This window comes from Sinocyclocheilus grahami, unplaced genomic scaffold (genome assembly GCF_001515645.1).
Source record: "Sinocyclocheilus grahami isolate Dianchi unplaced genomic scaffold, SAMN03320097.WGS_v1.1 scaffold477.1, whole genome shotgun sequence".
Classification (NCBI taxonomy): domain Eukaryota; kingdom Metazoa; phylum Chordata; class Actinopteri; order Cypriniformes; family Cyprinidae; genus Sinocyclocheilus; species Sinocyclocheilus grahami.
Window position 1 is genome coordinate 876,060 of NW_015505656.1, and position 8,187 is coordinate 884,246.

An 8,187-nucleotide genomic window follows, 5' to 3' on the forward strand; every position below is an offset into this window, starting at 1 on the left:
TATATATATATTATTATTATTATTTTTTTTTTTATTAATAGAACAATTTAATATAATATTACAAATAATATAATGTAATACAACATAAAAAATTATATATTATATACACATTGCGCAAAATGATTTTTTATGCTAATATTGCAGCCTACATAATTGGGTGATTTCTTCATGAATTTATTAATTATTAACAAACAAAACACAACTGCTTTAAGTCTAATTCTAGACTGCAATTTAATAATACTTTTAATAATATAACAATTTACAATACAATACAAAATATTTATTAAACAATTATAGTATATTATATTATGTTATATCATATTATATTATATTATATTATATTATATTATATTCCATGGTCTGTCTGAATACTGGATTCTGATTGGCTGGCAGGTATGCAGTAAAACCGTTTAATGCACAGGTAGTTCCAAGTCAGTTTAATCACTATTCTATATTAATGACCTGCTTTAATTGATGCACACTAACCAACACTCGCGTACACACACACACACACACAGAGAGAGAGAGAGAGAGGTCAGAGATCGCTGATTGCTCTGCACACACACACAAACTTTTTGTCAACGCTTCCCCCAGTGATTTTCATTAATAAAATACCCTAGAACCTAGATTGCTACATTATATTCCCAAGCAACGAGGTGGTAAAATCGCTTTTTTTGAAGCAATTGTTTGATAACCAATTGTTTACCCTTTTGGTCAAATATTGTGCTGCAAAGAGCAATACTAGTTTTAACTTGTCTATAACTTGGCAAATGACCATGGAATAAGCGGGATAATCAATGGCTAGCCGTGCATTAAAGGATTTTAATGCCACTTCGTGTCGGGCGGTTCTTTGCCTCCACGTCGTGCATTTAAAATCCTTTAATGCATGGCTAGCCGTTGATTATCCCTTACATATTATATTATATTATATTATCTCTTTATTCTAACATCTAATTGTGCACTTTCATCACTCACACTCACTTCAGTTCACAATCACAATCAGTCACATTCACATCACACTCAAAAGGTCACAAAACCAAGGGAATTTTCCTAATCTTGCGGCACTTGAAATCCTAATTTCAAGTCTGTTTCCAGCTCTGGCTGACAGCCAGCTGCTGACAGCCATGTGAGGAAGAACCAGCGGCGATTTGGGGAAATCTTCAATAAAACAGCATAACTAACAGGCAGCACATTGAGAGCGTGATAAGAAGGACAGAGTGGCTCCCCGAACACGCTGCTGGCACGGCCATTGAGCGGTGCCATGCCAGACTCTGTTAGCACCCAAAAAAAGAAATAAATAAACAAATCAAGTCGCCATCCTTAGTAATCCCCTAAATTCAAGCTTATTCCTGTTAAATCTGGAAGAGAAAAGCCTCGACCCCGTTCTGTTTGAACCCTCCCCCTCTCGTCAGTTCCAGTGTCAGCAGTTGTTGTTTTGCAACCGGACATCTTATGGCACACGCAGATATGCTGGGACATGGACAGCTTGTCCCGCTAAAGCCTGTTTTGTCTTGTTCCACTCTTCCTCGTCCTCCAGTTTTACGGCATGTCAGAGCCAGCTGGCTTGAGCAGAAAGAAGAGGAGAAATAAGCTCCTTATTGCAGAGTCGTGGTATTTGCTTTCCGCCAGGGTTGAGGGTTCTCATTATACCATGTTCATGAGGCTACGAGTGCTAATTGGTCTTCCGCTGAACACAGAAAGAACTCACGAAAAATATGACCGCAGGCGATATAACCTAATTAGGAAATTTGCCACTGTACGGCGGCCAGATCGGGCCTCGCTATTGTTCTGCGCACATAAACAGGCATATTTTCCACTTTGATTTGGAGGACACCACTTTATCTTAACTTAAATTATCAGCAAATGGCAAGAGGTACATAAAAAAAGTGCTTTTAATGCATCGCTGGTATTTTTTTTAACAAACCACTTTTGAGGAGTTGGCGGAGGTTCTCCTCCATTTCCCTCGAGGCAAAACTGAACCAATAAATTCTATAAAGGTCAGGCCAAAAATCCTTTAAGACCTTCATTCCAGTTATTATAATTGGCTGATTTAGTATTAGTTTCAGCACCTTCAGGCATTTCAACTTATTTTTGAAGTAATGTAATTATTTGTACAAGCATTAACAACATTTAGAATATGATAATATGATTCTTTGTCTAGGAATTAGATAAAATTTTTCCCCAAACTGTAAATCTATAACAGAGAAATGTTTCATTATAGGGGAGACCGGGGCTAGTTGTCACAAAGGCTGAATATCTATAACTACAATATGAAGTTTAAGTTAAAAGTGCAATACATTTTTTTTTACAAAAAAAAATATTTCAAATCTGTCATAAATATATATATATATATATATATATATATATATATATATATATATATATATATATTTGTTTCTCAATACTGAAAATAACTTTTATTATAGAGAAGATTGGGTCTAGTTGTCACAAGTACTGCATATCTATAATTACAATGTGAAGTTTGAGTCAAAAGTCTAATAATAAAAAAGATATATTTCAAAACTGTCATAAATATTAATATTTTATTTTTCCCAATACTGTAAATCTATAACAGAGAAATGTTTTATCATACAAATATCTAGTTCAAAACTGTCAAAACAAATATACTACTGTTTAATGGTAAGATTTTATGGACATTAGGGTTGCATTTATTTGATTAAAAAAAACACAATTAAAACAGTAATATTATGAAATATTATTAAAATTATATATCTAATATATTTAGTATCTTATTAATATATTAAAATTATGTATCTAATACATTAATTATATAGTTCATAATGATTTGGTGCTCAAGAAACATTTCTTCTTATCATTAATTTTTTGTTATTGCTTAATTTGTGAAAACCTTAATAGCTTGTTTTGTTTTCAGGATTCTTTGATGAATACAAAAGTTCAAAAGAACATTTATTTTGAAGTATAAATCTTTTGTAATATTATACATGTCTTTACTGTCACTTTAATCAATTTAATGCATCCTTGCTGAATAGAAATATTATTATAATTTCTTTAAAAATATTACTGACCCCAAACTTTTGATTGGTAGTATATATTTACATTAATTAATTTAGTTTTTTATTTATTTCTTTTAACTAACAATGGCACTTACATTTAATTAAAACATATTTTTGAAACAAAGAGGATCTTTTTCATGATCTTTTTTTTAATGATAAAAACAAATGGCTACATTGGATTTTAATGATAAAAATAAGTATTTATATAAAACTCCTGTACAACACTGAAATTAATCATTTAATAAATATCATTCTTTAATTTCTAATTGTTCCCCTGCAATTTTGAATTTTTTGTTTGATTGTTAAGATCAACAAAACTACCACAATCCATCTGTACTTCATAACTTCACAACTGCACTTCAGTATTTCATAATTAACATCTGTTCGACCTGACCCTGCTATCTGTCTACAGCGGTGCTCACGTCGGGCTTTCAGGCTAAGAAAGAGAAGAATATTATCTGTTGTCTGGACGCTTGCAGGGGGACTGTCTGTGATGGAAATAAAAGCCTCTCATTTATAATGCAGGTATCGGCGGTGGGCTCAGACGCACTGAAGGATATCATAGAGAGAGTGACATCGGACAGCCTCGGTCTTCATGGCCACGCTTGACTGGATCCTCCAAAGGGCCTCTCCTCTGTCCACTTCACTTTCTGTCCCCTCTGCTGCTGGCCTCAGGGGCCTCGGGGACCTCCAGGGAAGGGGTGGACGGACAGACGTAGACATTTGTGTGTGTGTGTGTGTGTGAAAGTCCAGCTCAGAGTGCAGGGCGTCTGGCAGGGCTGCAGTCTGCGTCGCATTCTGACAGAACAAGTGTTGCATGAGATGCGGCGAGGTGTCTCAGTACAAATATACTACTGTTTAATGGTAAGATTTTATGGACATTAGGGTTGCATTTATTTGATTAAAAAAAACACAATTAAAACAGTAATATTATGAAATATTATTAAAATTATATATCTAATATATTTAGTATCTTATTAATATATTAAAATTATGTATCTAATACATTAATTATATAGTTCATAATGATTTGGTGCTCAAGAAACATTTCTTCTTATCATTAATTTTTTGTTATTGCTTAATTTGTGAAAACCTTAATAGCTTGTTTTGTTTTCAGGATTCTTTGATGAATACAAAAGTTCAAAAGAACATTTATTTTGAAGTATAAATCTTTTGTAATATTATACATGTCTTTACTGTCACTTTAATCAATTTAATGCATCCTTGCTGAATAGAAATATTATTATAATTTCTTTAAAAATATTACTGACCCCAAACTTTTGATTGGTAGTATATATTTACATTAATTAATTTAGTTTTGTATTTATTTCTTTTAACTAACAATGGCACTTACATTTAATTAAAACATATTTTTTCATGATCTTTTTTTTAATGATAAAAACAAATGGCTACATTGGATTTTAATGATAAAAATAAGTATTTATATAAAACTCCTGTACAACACTGAAATTAATCATTTAATAAATATCATTCTTTAATTTCTAATTGTTCCCCTGCAATTTTGAATTTTTTGTTTGATTGTTAAGATCAACAAAACTACCACAATCCATCTGTACTTCATAACTTCACAACTGCACTTCAGTATTTCATAATTAACATCTGTTCGACCTGACCCTGCTATCTGTCTACAGCGGTGCTCACGTCGGGCTTTCAGGCTAAGAAAGAGAAGAATATTATCTGTTGTCTGGACGCTTGCAGGGGGACTGTCTGTGATGGAAATAAAAGCCTCTCATTTATAATGCAGGTATCGGCGGTGGGCTCAGACGCACTGAAGGATATCATAGAGAGAGTGACATCGGACAGCCTCGGTCTTCATGGCCACGCTTGACTGGATCCTCCAAAGGGCCTCTCCTCTGTCCACTTCACTTTCTGTCCCCTCCGCTGCTGGCCTCAGGGGCCTCGGGGACCTCCAGGGAAGGGGTGGACGGACAGACGTAGACATTTGTGTGTGTGTGTGTGTGTGTGTGAGAAAGTCCAGCTCAGAGTGCAGGGCGTCTGGCAGGGCTGCAGTCTGCGTCGCATTCTGACAGAACAAGTGTTGCATGAGATGCGGCGAGGTGTCTCAGTGAGCCTGGAGCAGGTGTTGCTCATCGGCGACTGCACTGGAGCGAAGACCCTTGTGCATGAGACCACCGCAGCCAAACGCCCGGGCCAGGACAGCTCACACACACACTAATGATAATGGATTTGGGGTGAATAGGCAGCCAGATTCTAATGGATCAGAAGACAGCAGCACACTGGGACCGTTTCAGCTGCTGGTCAGGACGGAGGTTGTTAAACACTCATTAACATGTTGACATGCAAAGGCATTTAGGTAATGTGTGTTGCAGGTGGCCATTAAATGTTACATTATTTAATATTTCATACTGCTTTTTATTTTAATTATACTTTATTTCATTTTATTTTATAATTATCCATTTTATTTTATTTTATGCATCAGGGTTATACACTGAAAAAAGTGATTTAGAAACAGTTCAACTCAAGAATTCAGCTCAAATTGTTTAGAAACTATGCAAGAAACTGCTAGTAAATTTAGTAGTAAAACAATTACAAAGAAACAGCAAGTAACACATTGAAGTAAAACATGTAAACATTGAAATAGTATTTTCTTGTGAATGGTACTCCAATCATCTTTATTTCCAACATTTTTTTAGTGTTGCAAACTGAAAGTAAAACCATGAAAAAAAATGGAAATTAAAACTGTTACTTGAAATAAAATAAACGTTAACTGAAATAAAATAGAATATAAAAAACGTACTTATTTTATTTCAGCTAGTTGCCAAGGTAACATTTCTCATTTTCATTTAGCTTACTTTGATGTGCTAAAATAACTAAAATTGAAATAAATATAAAAAGAACAATTATATCAACTGTTTAAAAAAGAAAATTAAAAATGACAAAAACAAACTAGTTTTTTACTAAAAACTAAAATTAGAAAGAAATCATTCAAAATATTAATAAAACTAGTATCAAAAGTACCTTCATGATACTAAAATAACACTGTAATGTATAAAATAATTATTACAAATCATAATTTTGTTAAATCTAATACAACAGAACAGCAATGCATTTTATGGACGACCGTTTCGTGAACCTAGGAGAGGAGGTCATTCTGACTTTGCTATGACAATCTGGCGCTTCTGAATCAGCTACTGTTTTGTTATTAGTTTAAGTATTTGCTATTGACTGTTCAAATGCGGAGTTTTGTGCATCGTGTGTGTGTGTGTGTGCACGCGTGTGTGAGAGAGAGAGCGAGAGAGAGAGAGAGAGAGAGATCATAGTGGAGTCAGCTATCCTTGTGTACTGCATTTGAACATTAAAGCATGTCAACATATTCTGTTACACCAAATACACAAAAATAATGATCTTTAAAAAAGCATCATATGACCCCTTTAAACATACCAACGGTTCAAAAGTTTGGGGTAGGTAAGATTTTGTAATGTTTTAAAATATTAAAAACAGTTATACTGTGAAATATTATGCTAATTTAAAATAAGTGTTTTGTATGTGTATACATTTTAAAATGTGATTTATATGACCGAAGCTGTGATCAAAGTCTCCAGTGTCACATGATCCTTCAGAAATCATTCTAATATGATTATTTGCTGCTTACGAAACATTTCTGATTATTATCGATGTTGAAAACAGCTGATTTGAGCAGCATTTATTTGAAACAGAAATATTTTGTAACATTATGAATGTCTTCACTATCACTTTTGATCGATCTTTCTGAATAAAACGATCAAAAAACAGCTTACAAAACTTTAAACAGCAGTATATAGGCTACTGTGATAGCTACTGTCAGAAACTTGGCCGAAATAATACAAATGTATGATAGTTTAACACTGGTATGAATTGTGTGTAAATGCTGATGTCATTTATGAGCTTTGCCAAAGTTTCCATGCTGCTGTCATCAGATCACTGAACACAAAGAACACAGCACATGTTTTATAGTAGCGATTGGTAAAGAAATATCAGTAGGTGAGCTAGGATATATGTTAGATTAATAGCCAGTCTCTCTCTCTCTGTCCCTCTTCCGGGCCATTACGGCTCATTGTAGGACAGGAGAGGAATAATTGTATGGCTGGGTGACAGGCCATCTATCCATGCAGACTCACGCCGTTTCCTTCAGGAGTGCTGCCCACTAATAGGAACATGCCCTGGAACTCAAGCTGGAAAATACACCTCATTCCTGCCCGCTTGTTTTTCAGGCCGTTGAGGATCCTCAGTCATCAATATGAATCTGAGTCGGAGCGGGTTTTTCCCTTCTTTATCCATTACTGTGAGAGCCGGCAGCCTGATGGATCTCTGCCATCACTTCTGAATGATGTTTGCCTTTCATTTCTATTTCTTCATCTCTCGTTCTCGTCTGTGTCTTCATCTTTCTTCTGCTGCTCAGGCTGTTCTGAGCACAAAGAAAGACATCTTTGAAACCGTCCATGGAAATGAGCAGTTTTGGTGGTCACTCATCTGCAGATGAAATGACTATATTACACAGGCCTGCTGTCAGCGGTGAATCAGACGAGCCAGCGAACTGATATACATGTTTTTATGGGTCACATAAGCATGTCAGAACAGCACTGAAGAATATTTAATACGGAGACTATCAGATACTGTCCTTTCGTTCTTTTAATACTGCTTGCCAATAAGATAATGTACAGTGTGGACATCTATATGTGAAATAAGTTACATATTAATCAAAACTGTTTTTTATGACTGACACCAATAATCCATATATAACTGTGTCCAATAAACAATATGATTTTAATTTTAATTAAAAAAATGAAACTTTTTGAAAAAACTTTGAAAATTTTTGAAAAATTATCATTAGACTACAAAAACACAACATCCATTGTGAATAATAATAATAATTATTATTATTATTATTATTATTATTTCAGTAATACATTTTTATGATCTTAGTTTTTATTAACAAAAATAACCCTGATCCAGATTCTATGTCTGAAACTGCATCAAAAATGTGCAAGAAAGGTAAACACTGTATTAAATGCAAATCAGCCTAAATTAAATAACGCATGTAATTTCTGCATCTCCTGCTCCACAAAACGAAAAAAAAAAAAAAATGAAAAAATACCGTTTTCAGACTTCCACTGGTTGGACAGATCAAACT